Here is a 12,415-nt window from a genome sequence, read left to right as displayed (position 1 = left end):
AACTGTGACTTGAAAATGCAGATGAGTGGGTTGGTCTGACAGTTCGATCAGTCCTCTTTCCACACTCACAGGAAGTATAGAAGTTGTTCTCTGTGTACAGTTTTGGTCTGTTGAATAGATTTTGAGCATATTATTTTTTCCCTGGAAGAACTTTGAGTTGCATTCAGCTTTTTTACACAGGCAGTGGCCCTACATGTGTGACTCACTAGACACTTTCAATACAGAAAGTAATCTCAACTAGATCAAACCTTCAGGGTACTGTTTTTGCAAACGGGTTCAGATTATCAGGAGCTTTGGTAAAAACAGTTCCCAGAGGAAGTAGGATACTTTGACACATTTGTCCAAATTTCCTCACATGTAGAAAGTGAAAGACAATCGTGTGCTTTACAAAAGTCTGGTACTTTCCACCTTACCCTTCACGGTAATGAGACAAAGTAAAAACGGGAGATTACTTCATCTTTTTGTACTTATATCCTTTCCCGTCACCCACCCCAGAGAATTCAGAGTGTATCTGACAGCAGTGGAGTGGGGCGACAGGTGGTTTCCCTGCCTGTGTCGGGGCATAGCAGGGCTGGAGGGTTCCAGGGGCAGCAGGGAGCCAGGGCCTGTCCCACCCCCCATTTAGGAGCAGGGCAGCCCCAGCCCTGGGCACTGGGCACCTGCCTGGGGATGGGGATAGAACATTAGCCCTCGAGAGGGGTCTCCTACCTAGCTGTTCAAGCCGCAGGTGATTGACGCACCCTCCAGGACACAGTGCATCATCTCCCTCTCACCTACCAAGCAGCCGGCAGTGCAGCCTTCCCAGCATGCATGACCCTCTACAGACTATGCTTCTGCAGTGAAGGTGCTTGCCCTGTATGTCTAGGAGCGTGTTTGCCAGATAGCTTTTACAGATCTTAGCTAAATTTTCAAAAGATCTAAGCTAACTTGTCTTTCTGATCTGTTTTCAGACAGACTCCATGTAAACTCCACATCACATTCCATGTAAATGAGATGTCAAAGCATGTGACTTGATCACCTTTGGTCAGCACGGTGTTTGCAAGGAATTCTTGTGGTCCCCAACCACAGAGCAAAAAGATGAGCTATTTGCATGCAAACTCACCACCGAAAAAGCTCGGTTATGTATTTGGCCACATCACTGTGCATATCTCTGTTTTCTAAGGTAAAAGAATATTATGTCATCTCTGCAGGAGAAGGAAGAAACAAGTTATGTTGCTAGCTCCTCTTTCCACAGTCCTTGCAGTAGGTGTTGGCAGGTGTGCCCAGGCTCAGGATTGTCACAACTTCTGGCAAAATAAACCCATATAATTTGAAAGTTCATTTTTAGTTGTATGAAGAGTTTTCACTGTCCATGCTTCCCTTGGAATTATGGCCTTAAGATTGTTCTTATTATATTAGGGTGAAAGCTTATTACATAGTACCTGTCTGTTCTCAGGAATGAGAATGGCACTTCCAGACCTATCAATTCACAATCTTTTATCTAGTGTAGGACAGAGCTTGATTTTTCTTCTTCCTTGTAAAGCAACTAAGGAATTATTCGAGAACTGTATTTGCTGATTCAGAGAATAGGTTCTTAGAAGGTAAGCGACTCTGATTTCTTTTTAGACATTGTGCTTCAGCAAAGATGTAAAACAATTTGAGAGAGCAGAGAGAACAGCAGCATAGACCTATGTAGCTTTACTAAGAGCAAATGCATCACACTGAGTCAAAAATGCATGCATATGGTTTTCAGGAAGGCAGTTCCATTTCATTATTGGAACTGATAGCCAGAAGTTGTTTGATTTCTAAGCAGTTAGCACTCACATTTCTTAGATGTGAAATGGGTCCATTTTTGCAAAATATGTTGAGGAATATGTTACGGAGACTACTTCAGAGATGACTTACATTTCTTCTCTTTTTTCTAGGGAAAAAGTTCCCAGGGCCTTCTGTGCTAGTGACAGACGCAGCAGTGATAATTCTGATTCCAGGTATCCTCCTGCCAATAGGAAGGTGTTTCAAGCCTTCAGAAAATGAGAAAATGAAGCCTTGCACATCTACATGACCCAGTTAAAATCTCTCTCTGAGTATTTGTCAGCTTTCACATCTTGGCGGAAATCTGCGCTTCAGCAAGGGCTACACCCAGAGGACTGTTGTAGGTTCTCCAGGATACTGAGGAGAGTTTCTGCTCTTGTTTTGTTCACTTATACTCTGAGCTTGCTTCCTGGCATCCACTCCAGTAATTTGAGGTCAAAGTACTTTAGCACTTCTGGTTTGTCTTTCATTTCTCTTTCGTAGGCTTGGAGCTCTGAAGCCCCTTCAAGAAAGAAAAGAAACCATGGTGGAAGATGAGAGCCTTGCATGCATATTGAAAGCCGTTTCCGCTCAACCTTTGTTTCATTATCACAAGTTGGTGTCCAAAATCAAAGCATGCTTATTACTTCCCATCATTTGCTTATATGTGAGACCACTGTTTTAGTACTGTCTATTCCCAGACTGCAGAGAAGAGGAAGCTGATAGATCACAGGGGGTTTAGCCTCTGGGCAAGGTAGTGGACCATCGTGTGTCTGTGAGGGCCTCAGCTGGGGAGCTGGTAGTGATAGTATAACCACAAATTGCAGAAGGTGAGGTTCTGTGTCCTGCTTTCCTCCCATGACACAGGTTGCCTGTAGTTCAGGTTAAAAGTTAGCTGTAGTTAACCTTTTAAATATGAATTTCTTGAGAAAATGGAGGATCTACTGAAGCTACCGTTTCTTCCAGAAATCCATACTGTCAATGACTAAGGCATGGACAAAGGGAGCTGCAAGTTATATAATTTTTTTTTTTTTTCATTAAATGCAATTGAAGTGGTGTTTCCAAGAGGCTGTGGGCCTTTGAGGCTAAATCCCTGATATAAAGCTTAGGCAGTAAACTTCTGGGTATCAACAACTTAAAAAAGGATTAAGGAAATTTAACAGAAGCCACCGCTGCTTCACCATCTTTCCCATAATCCAGAAGTGCTAGAAAGCAGGCAAGTTTCTTAGTGCATACTAGAAGTCAACAATCCCATCTCCTTTACTGAGACAGGCATTGTTTTAGCACAGGTTACATGAGAGAAAATAAATGTAGTCTCTGAGACTGCAGCCTGTGAATAGCGACTTTACGGATTACCTGGAGTCCTGCTTGAAGAACTGTTGTCTGTAAAACTCGAATACCGAATATCTACATACCAACAGGTGTGAGATGAAGTAGCAATATGAAAAGGTTCGTGGTTTGCCAGAAGCAGTCCCCTGTCTGATAGACATTTGCGACCTGAAAGCTGGCAAATGAATAAACCTCACAGTATTCTAAATTTTTTATGACTTTATAAGGAAGCAGAATTTGAGGGGGGAATGGCTGCATAAAGTGAAACTAGGATGGTTGACACGTCTTAGAACCCACTCATATCTTAGTACCCACTCATACCATCTAATCTTGTAAGAGGCTTGTGTGCTCTGCGGGTTGCTTGGGAGGGAGTAGCCAGTTACGTGTTCCTCCCTTGCAAGAACAGTTTGCAGTGAAGAGCAATAACTCTTCACTGCAAACTAAATAATGCATGCTTTGCTGGCATTAACAGATCTTCAGCTTCACAGACTTTGCTGTTTTTCTTCCATGTGGGTTTGTGGGTGTAATTGAGAGGTGTACAGCTTTGTTTCTGTTCTTTGTACTTCCTGTGTGACTATACCTGTGCAGCATATTTGGTGCAAAAATAGCAAAAACAAGAAGTAGAAAATTACATACCTTGGACCATTTCTTAGGGAGGCTGCACAGGAGCCATACATCTACCACAGACTGGGTCCCAACCCTGTTTCCTTTAGTGCACTCTTGTGGTTGTGTGGTTTCCCTGCTGGCTGCTTCCAGTCAGGCACTGAGCGCACAGGGTGAACCTTGAGACTGCTCTGCTCCCACTGGTGTCCTGCCCCCCGGGTAGGATGCAACTCTGAAATCTGGAGGCCACTAAGCCCTAATGCAACCATCACTTGGTATGATATTTAAAACATGACATCATGTTATTGAGAAGTACAATAGATGATTGAGATAAACATGTAGCACCTGAAGAGACATAGTACAGACCTTCCATTCACTGCCCAGTTTTACAGCCACTGGACAGTGGAAATAACGACTCTTTTATTTTCTTTCAAAAGGCTGTGAAAACTGAGCAATGCTGTACTTTATCTGAATGGATTATATGCACCTTAAGAAGCAGATGGTTTCAGTCAGCGCCTTTTGTTTCCCTGCTTCAAAAGGCAGTCTTTCAACTTGTTTGCTTAAAAAAATGAACCTGCTGCAGGCTCCTGTGCTTCACTTTTCTATGCTAGTGTGTTTGATGGTAAGGAGGTAAGCTACTTCCTGTTTATCTACAAAAATCTTATCTTCCAAATCAAACTTTTATCTCTGGGGACCTCATTAAGTCAAAGTTCAGCCTTGTGTATAGGTGAAACAAGTCACATTAAGATTTCACTAGTCCTCTCGTCTCTTAATGGTGCAATACTTCTTCCATGTGTGTTCAGTCTCATTCTAGGTCCCAGTTGCCAGTTGTCATTCTGGGGCTGATCTGAATGGACCTGCTAGTGCTTTCATCTGACTGGGGGATAGAGGAAAAGCTGCAAAGCATCTTTGAGAACCATATTTTTTCGCATATACTTGTTCTCTGGAAGGATGGCCTTTTTACTCTTTCCCTTCTGCCTGCAAGGCCTGTATCCAGGTCATCAAAAGTAGTTACAGAAGTTTCAAATCCGTTTAGGCTTGCCATTGAATGGCTCTCCTGGTTTTTCAGTTTAAGACCACTGAGGTAGAATCTATTTCAGAGAAACATTGTTTTATTATTCTGAAAGCTACTTGTAGGCTATGAAAATAGTTGTACCTTTATCAATTGAGCAGTAAATGCAATTAGAGGCCTACTTCTGGGCTAATTCATACCTAACTTGCTCAAAATTTCCCAGTCCTTCACCTAAAATAGCCTTTAGCCATACAAAGATTGGCCCACTAGAACAAAAAGAGCAAACTGAATTTTTCTAGAAGACAGTTTTCTACTACTTTTCTTTTTTTCTTTTTTAAATGAGGATTATCAATGATTTACTGGATTGATAATTTATATATTAAAAAAAAAAAAGAAAGGAAAAAACCGACAACAAAATATCAACATATGTAATGTCCTGAATTAAAAACTTAGTGCAGAAACAATTACCATGGATTTTTATCCACACAGATACTGTGACTGACTTCAAAGGTGGTGGAGGAGGCAGAGCAGAAGTGTACCATAACCGTAATAACCCATCTAGCTTACCAAAATAGCAGTAGGAATACATATGTGTTTAATAGCTTTGGTGTTAGCTGGAATGATACCAAACGATATATGAAGATAGAAGAGCCCTAATTTCCTCTATTAACTCAAGTGCAAATTGTCTCATATGTTACGTGCAGCCTGAGACCTAATATATCCTTCCTTTTCAACTGTGGTGCAAGCTTTTAACCAAGTTAAAGACTCTGCTCGCTGCTTGCTGTAAACGTCTTGGTGCAAATATTGCTAAGAGTAATTTTTAAGAGCATTATTTTGCAAGAGCAGATGCATGGTATCCAAATTAGAGCTGAATAAGTAGTGCAGGAGAAGAGTGTGAGCATACTTTTCAAACCTCAAATGGCACCTTGGTCTTTACCTCCCTTTTATCTTCTTTCCTGAAAACCTGAGCGTGAAGCATAATCACATTTTTGTGCCAGTGCTGGGAGGAAAACCCAGCATGGCACAGCTATACGTGGCTATTTGCAAACAAAACTGTCTGATTTTGACTGGAGTCAGTCACTGTTGATCATTTGTTATTTCCATTGATACATGATGGACAGAAGCAATATGCAGTAACTTAGCTAACAAATCATGCCACCAAGAGAAAAACAGAGTGCACTATATTTCAATACTTTCTCACACCTTATTTGTGAGATTTCTTTATAAAAGGAAAACAACCTTCTCCTCCTTCCTTGTCTTCCATGAAATACAATCACACACAAGTATTCACTTGATTTTGATGAATAATAACTTTAGACATTCATGGTGCTCAAAGAACTTTGCAAGGAGAAAGAGTAAATCGGAATTAAAAACTGAATCCTTGGAAGGATGTTCTTAGAAGCTTAGAGAAAAATTCTCCCACAAACATTCTTAGCTTTTACTTGGGAGAAATTAACCTGACTCAGTATCATCTCCCTCACAGATTCATTTTACATGTTTCTATCCTATGAAAACCTTCCTCTTCTCCCCTTTGTCTATATTCAAACTGTAACCAAATCAGACCAGAAGCAGAATCCTGAAGAAGGTGAAAGTAAGAAGGCTGACTGACTGTATACCCCCATTTAAGAGACAAACACACAGTGCAGATACATACCCATAGACATGGGATGTGTTTTGAGTTCTGGTGCAGGGGAAGATCCATGGGTTCTTAACAAAAGAGAAGTTTTCCCAAAAAGGAAAAGAACAACAGCCTGGATGGAAACTAGAACTGGGACTGCATGCAAAATGGTTGTCTGGAGAAGTCCTTGCCACATTTACTTATTTACTTTAATGGAGGCATATTCTGTAAATTCATTTTCTACAGTTAGTTCTCTTCTCTGGCACCTCTCTGCAGAAGCAGAATGATTTAGTGCAGCATATGTGAGGACATCTGGGCTCTCAGACAAACCCGGGATGGAAGGAATAACAGGATGATTGCGAGGAGCGTTGGATGCTGTTCTCTGAGTGTTCCAGGGAAGGACATCGTTGTCATAAATTGTGTTGCCGTGCAAGGCCTGCACTGGGCTAGCCATGGAGCAATAGTAAAGTGGGGCGCTTGCTTCTGAACCTTGAGTTGTCCCAGCAGCATGGGATGGAGTAGCTGTGTGATGACTGACCTGCAGAAAACAGAACGGGGTTCTGCTCTGTGCATATCTGGTTGTTGCCTGTGCTCCTGCTACATAAGAGGCGTGTAAGATTTTGTTCAAGTTGCTTTATCCCCTTAAAACTGTTTTTGAGCAGAGGTGAATTGGCTTCACCTGGTCACTAGATTTTATATTGATCTTTGATATAAAGTTAGAAATCATTCTTGTAACCCCTGCCTTTCTCCATTTCCCTTCCCAAACTCTCATGTCTTTTCTTGCAAGATGTCAACTTAAAGCAAATCTGATTTATCATTTTGTGAGAGCTCTTCTATGCTACTCATTCAAGGCTTTCCCTTCTCGGTTTGTTAAATCTTTCTTCTTTTCACCTCCAAACCCCAGACTACCTTTTCCTACCTTTGCCCCTGTTCTCCCATTTTCCAATCTCTTCCTTCTTATCCTCTTTGTCTCATTATTTTCCAAATAAATTTTTCTCCTTCAAAATCTGTAACTTCCTCTACAAATTTATGTCACTCTAATGAAGCCCTCTTTTGACATCATTTTTCTAGAGACTTAGAACATGCTGCTTGTAATTTTCTTTCCTTCAACTTGCCCTTTGGGAGCTCTGCAGCTTGTCTGGTGCCCTTTGATCCCAGCCCCCTTACCCCTGTGATTGACAGCTGTCAGCTCCGTTTTTTGCTTTCTACCCTCTGTCCATCTAGTTTCTCTGGAACTGATTGCAAGACCTGTGTGAACTCATGCTAGCCACATATGAAAGTCTTTCTTTTCAAGCATTTTCCTCACTCTGTGGGTCATTTTTTGTCTTATACAGACAGTCTGAGCCAAATCAACAGAGGTGCTTTAGGTACCCCAACTCTTACTGGAATGGTACCTACAAATTAATACATTTTAACAGGACTTTAGATGCCTGAAGTACCTTTGTGACCAAGACCCTTAGTTCCTTCCCTCAGCTCAGCCATGGTGATATTTCCCATCAGGCGAGCCATGAAGTCCAGGTACCAAGAGGGTCTCTAAATCTGTCTCCAATCCTATGCCATGCTTTGTACTACACAATAATTTGTTCTCAGTACATGGTTATGCATGACATGGTCAAGTTTTGATGAAAGAAAAATTTGAACATACCAGGCTCTCCTGTTTCTGTTGGGTTAATGGAGTTCTCTTTTGTTTTGCTGGGAAAAAGAGGAAAAAAAGATGTTTCAATAAATCATTGTGAAAAGGTACCTTTCTGCTTATGGAGGGAGTATTAATTACTATAGAAGTCCTTGCCTTCTTGACGGGGCCTAAAAGAATAAAAAACTATTTCCAAACTGGATTTGGGAATAACTATTCTGACAAAAGCTACACAACACAGATTGATATATTTACAGAATTAGTTTCTGTGTTTCACAGAGCTGCTCAGAATAGGAGCAGAAAAAATCCCAATGTACTTGTGGCCAGTTTTCTCTGTGTTCAGTAAACTTGGTAGGGAGAAAAAGGCACAGAAAATCCTAAAGCAATCCTATGAGCAAGCATCTTTTTTTTTTTTTTTTTTGATTAAATAATTTCATTTTCCTAAAATAAAAAAACCCCACCACACACAAAAGAAAACCCCAAACACCAACCAAGAAAACCCATAGGATTATAATAGGCAAATGTGAGATCACTTAGGTAAGATATGGGGGACTCCAAGTTCCAGTCTTGACTTAGGACATGATAGTTGTGTAAGAGTTTCTGTAAAGCAGGAGAGATTAATACTGTAATTATTTGATAATATTGAGGGAAAACTAGGAATATAAAATGTAACTGGATAGAGCCTGACTGCATTTGCATGGCTAAAACTTCTATTTATTTCTAACTTGATTATTTGCAAAACAGGAGAAAAAAAATCCAACTATTATAAAATCTGAGATTTTTATTTGTTCTTACTTTAATTCTGAAAGGTAACAAAACATGAGGCAAATGATGTTAAGGTCCTTTCCAACCCTAACTATTCTATGATTCTGTGATTCTATAATTCAGTGTCCTAACTGGTACATTGACAAGGACATCCCAGCAATCGGTTGGAGTAATTATTAGAGGATTTTTACAGAGCGTTGAATCCAACTTCTGTGAAACTGTGAAAAGGAGTGGAATCAAATGCATACTAGGCAAATATTAAATGGCAAAACTACTTACCATGGCGCCTCCTTAGGCACCAAAACATGCATGCAACGATGAATGGAAAACATAGACCTACGAATGTTGAAGCATAAATGATGTGCAATATCTTGTAGTTTCCAGATTCTTGGGACTCTTCTGAGATGCTAGTGGTATCTAGAATTGCATTAGCATGTATTAGTGTAGAGAAATATTTGACTGACCTTTTTTGTGTGTGTTTTTGTTATTGTTGTTTGTTTGTGGTGTTTTTGGTTATGTCTTTCTCATGCAACTGGTTTTTTAATGTACTTAAACATCCTGTAACTTGGTACAGCATGTCATGAGATAACCTTATCTCCATGGGCATTCTAAAAAGTATGAAGACATTGGAAGGAAAAGTGCACAGGAAAGTGTAATCGATAAACAACGCATGGCAGCAGGCTGGCAGAAGCAAAGAAAAGGTCAGAACTAGAGCACTGCTCTGAATTTCCAATATATTTTTGCAATTGCAATTGTGAACAATGACCAGCTGTGAGTTGTTTTTCCTGCTCTACTCCACTCTCATGAGACCCCACCTGGAGTACTGCATCCAGCTCTGGAGGCCCAACATCAGAAGGACATGGACCTGTTGGAGCAAGTCCAGAGGAGGCCACAAAGATGATCAGAGGGCTGGAGCACCTCTCCTGTGAAGACAGGCTGAGAGAGTTGGCTTGTTCAGCCTGGAGAAGAGAAGGCTCCGGGGAGACCTTGTAGCAGCTTCCAGTGCCTAAAGGGGCCTACGGGAAAGCTGGAGAGGGAGTACATGGGAGTACATTACAAGGGCATGTAGTGATAGGGCAGGAGTAATGGATTTAAGCTGAAAGAGGGTAGATTTACAGAACATATTGGGAAGAAATTCTTTACTGTGAGGTTGTAGAGTATAGCACCAGGAGGCAATTTGGTTGGCTTTGTCCCTTTTATGCTGAATGCTGGAGAATCCTGGCCTTGAAAACTGTAACCCTTGAGAAGCTGTATTTTGTCCAAGTGGGAAGAAAGCAATTGTAGTTTAGCAATGAGTTTATATTTGTCTTCAGTGCACAAAACGCTTACCAGAAATTCATAGCAATACAGACTAGTTCCTTTATCTTAAAGAGGAAACAAGAATCAGAACTTACTTTCTGGTGAAACTGTGAGAATGTTTGCAGACTTTTCTGAAAGAGAAAAGCAAGACAGGGAAATGAAACAGCAACCTGACATTTTGCATTGCAGTTGTGTTCTGTGCACCGCATACTGAGGTCTTCACAGGCCCTCCTTCAATCTGGTGATGGAAGAGGGAGCATAATGCAAAAAGCAAAGGGGAGGGTGTTCTGGAGGGAGGGGAATGATATGTTGGTCTCCCACTGCCAACAGAGTAATTCTATCTTTCAGACCTGTTTGGCATTCAAATAAATAGATCAGCAGAACATATTTCAAAGGAAACTTGCATCGTGAGCTGGGCATGTACTGCGTCTGCTAGCACATTATAGCCATAAATTTTGATGTTGCTGCCTCTGTTTGGGCACTTCGTGTGGCATTAAACAAGGTTTTAAAGTCAGTTAACTTACTAGGAGAGGAACTGGCAACAGAACAGCCTTACTGCCTGGGGTCAGTAGGACACCACAACCACGCAGATCACTTTCTAGCTGCAGAGCAATATTGAGGAGGGCAATGTGGCTTGCCATAATCTTGACTTGGTATCTCAACTGCTTAAGTTAATGTGAAGGCCTCACTTGCAGTTAAGATTTAAAGCTTTTGTAATCTTTCCCTGTCTTGGAGTACAAGATTGTGATTTCTCACTATTTTTTTGCAGGAGAGCTTTCTCAACAAGATGCTTGAGTTCCTTGTCCTCTAAACTGTTGTGTGGCCTCATCATCTGCTACTATATGACCATTTGCATCCTACCTAGTCCATGTGATGTATAACCAGGCTGTCCTCCTACAATGTTTTTTTTGTTCCAACTGGTATTTTTTTATTATCAGATAGTTCACTAATGGCTGTTTGACGTTGGCTGCTCTGCTTTTCTCTTCCAGATCCTCCTCTTATTTCTGTGTTTTGTTCTTTCCTTTTTCTTTCTATCCTACCAAGAGGCATGATTGAAGCATGAAAGAGGTGGTTAAGTACCAGCACAACTGTGCTACCAGTCAAACATGTTGGGAGAAGCCATAATCCAGCATGCAGGAGCTTTTCTGTACATGGCATCCTTTTGTTTAAAAGGGCTCTTTCATAATATATGGGCCTCACCTTCAACAATAACCAGTGGCTTTCACTGGAAAAGTTGTCTATTATTGCTTTGCAATGATAAAGTCCACTATCATTCTGATGAACTGAGGAAACCTCCAAAGTAAACACATTGGACTTTCACTCTGCTTTGCCCTCCTTCAGTTGCATACATGTAGCCACCTCTATCTTGCACCCCTGCGTGACTGGCTTTTTCTTGTAGTAACAAACCGGACAGTCTATGATCAAAGAATTCCCAACATAAATTTTGTACCAAGAGTGTCTTTTACCTTGAATTTCAGCTGCACAACCTGAGCCATCAAATCCTGGAAGAGAAGAAAAACATAGCAAAAATTGTGATGGTGGGAATCTGCTATATATCCCTGGTAATGATAATCACAGTTTCAAATTAGAAGCTCAAATTAGAAAGTAGAGGTTTCAGTTATTTGACTAATGATTGCCATGGAACATAATGCTTCAGGGAGTATCATAAAGTCTGGATTGTTTCCTGATAGCAGCCCTCTTTCTGATATAATCCTATGGGACAGGTATTTCCAGAAGAGTGTGCAGGTCTCTGCAGAACAGATATTTTCTGATGTCCTTAATCTAATTACTTTTCATATAGTTTTATCGTTTTCAAAATCTCCTTTGGAAACAAAAAAAAAGTGCCAACAAAACCAACCAACCAAGCCAACAAAACAAACCAAAAACTTTTCTAGAAGGTCCAAAAAGTCCAATTTCTCTAAAAGTTTTAAAACAGATTTCAGTGACCCTCCCTCGTTGATCGTCATTATTAACCAGGGACAGGGGTAAGAATTGTTGTACCTCTTTCATTCTCATCTTTTTCCAGTGCAGGGATGTCATGTTTTCCTTGACTTTGAATTATCTGGTGCTGCTACAACAAAGTATACATCACTGCACACTGTCACTTTTGGAAGAATCACTTGATCAGCACTGAGCAAATTTTGTACATCCAACAGCATTCACTTGGGACGGGGTTACTAATCCTTATGAATTCAGACGAACATTAGTTGTGTACGTGATTGGAAAGGAAAATGTCTTCTCAATGTTAAATATTGCTTTAAAGAAATTATTGTCTTGCATTGGTCGGTGTAATATAGAGTAACACTCAGTGGCAGAACCTCCCAGAGAGAGGAAACAGGGGTGATACTGGGTGCACAGAAAGTTTTAAATTACCCTCCAGGCACAT

At 40.8% G+C, this 12,415-nt stretch overlaps 1 pseudogene; it reads right to left on the bottom strand.

Moving 5' to 3' along the window:
* Nucleotides 1-5,155: 5,155 nt before the first annotated feature.
* Nucleotides 5,156-12,415, bottom strand: LOC115601708 (annotated as a pseudogene).

This window comes from Strigops habroptila, chromosome 2, assembly GCF_004027225.2.
Source record: "Strigops habroptila isolate Jane chromosome 2, bStrHab1.2.pri, whole genome shotgun sequence".
In the NCBI taxonomy this organism is placed as follows: Eukaryota; Metazoa; Chordata; class Aves; order Psittaciformes; family Psittacidae; genus Strigops; species Strigops habroptila.
Note: the sequence above shows the minus strand (reverse complement) of the source record. Positions and strands in the feature narration are given on the sequence as shown.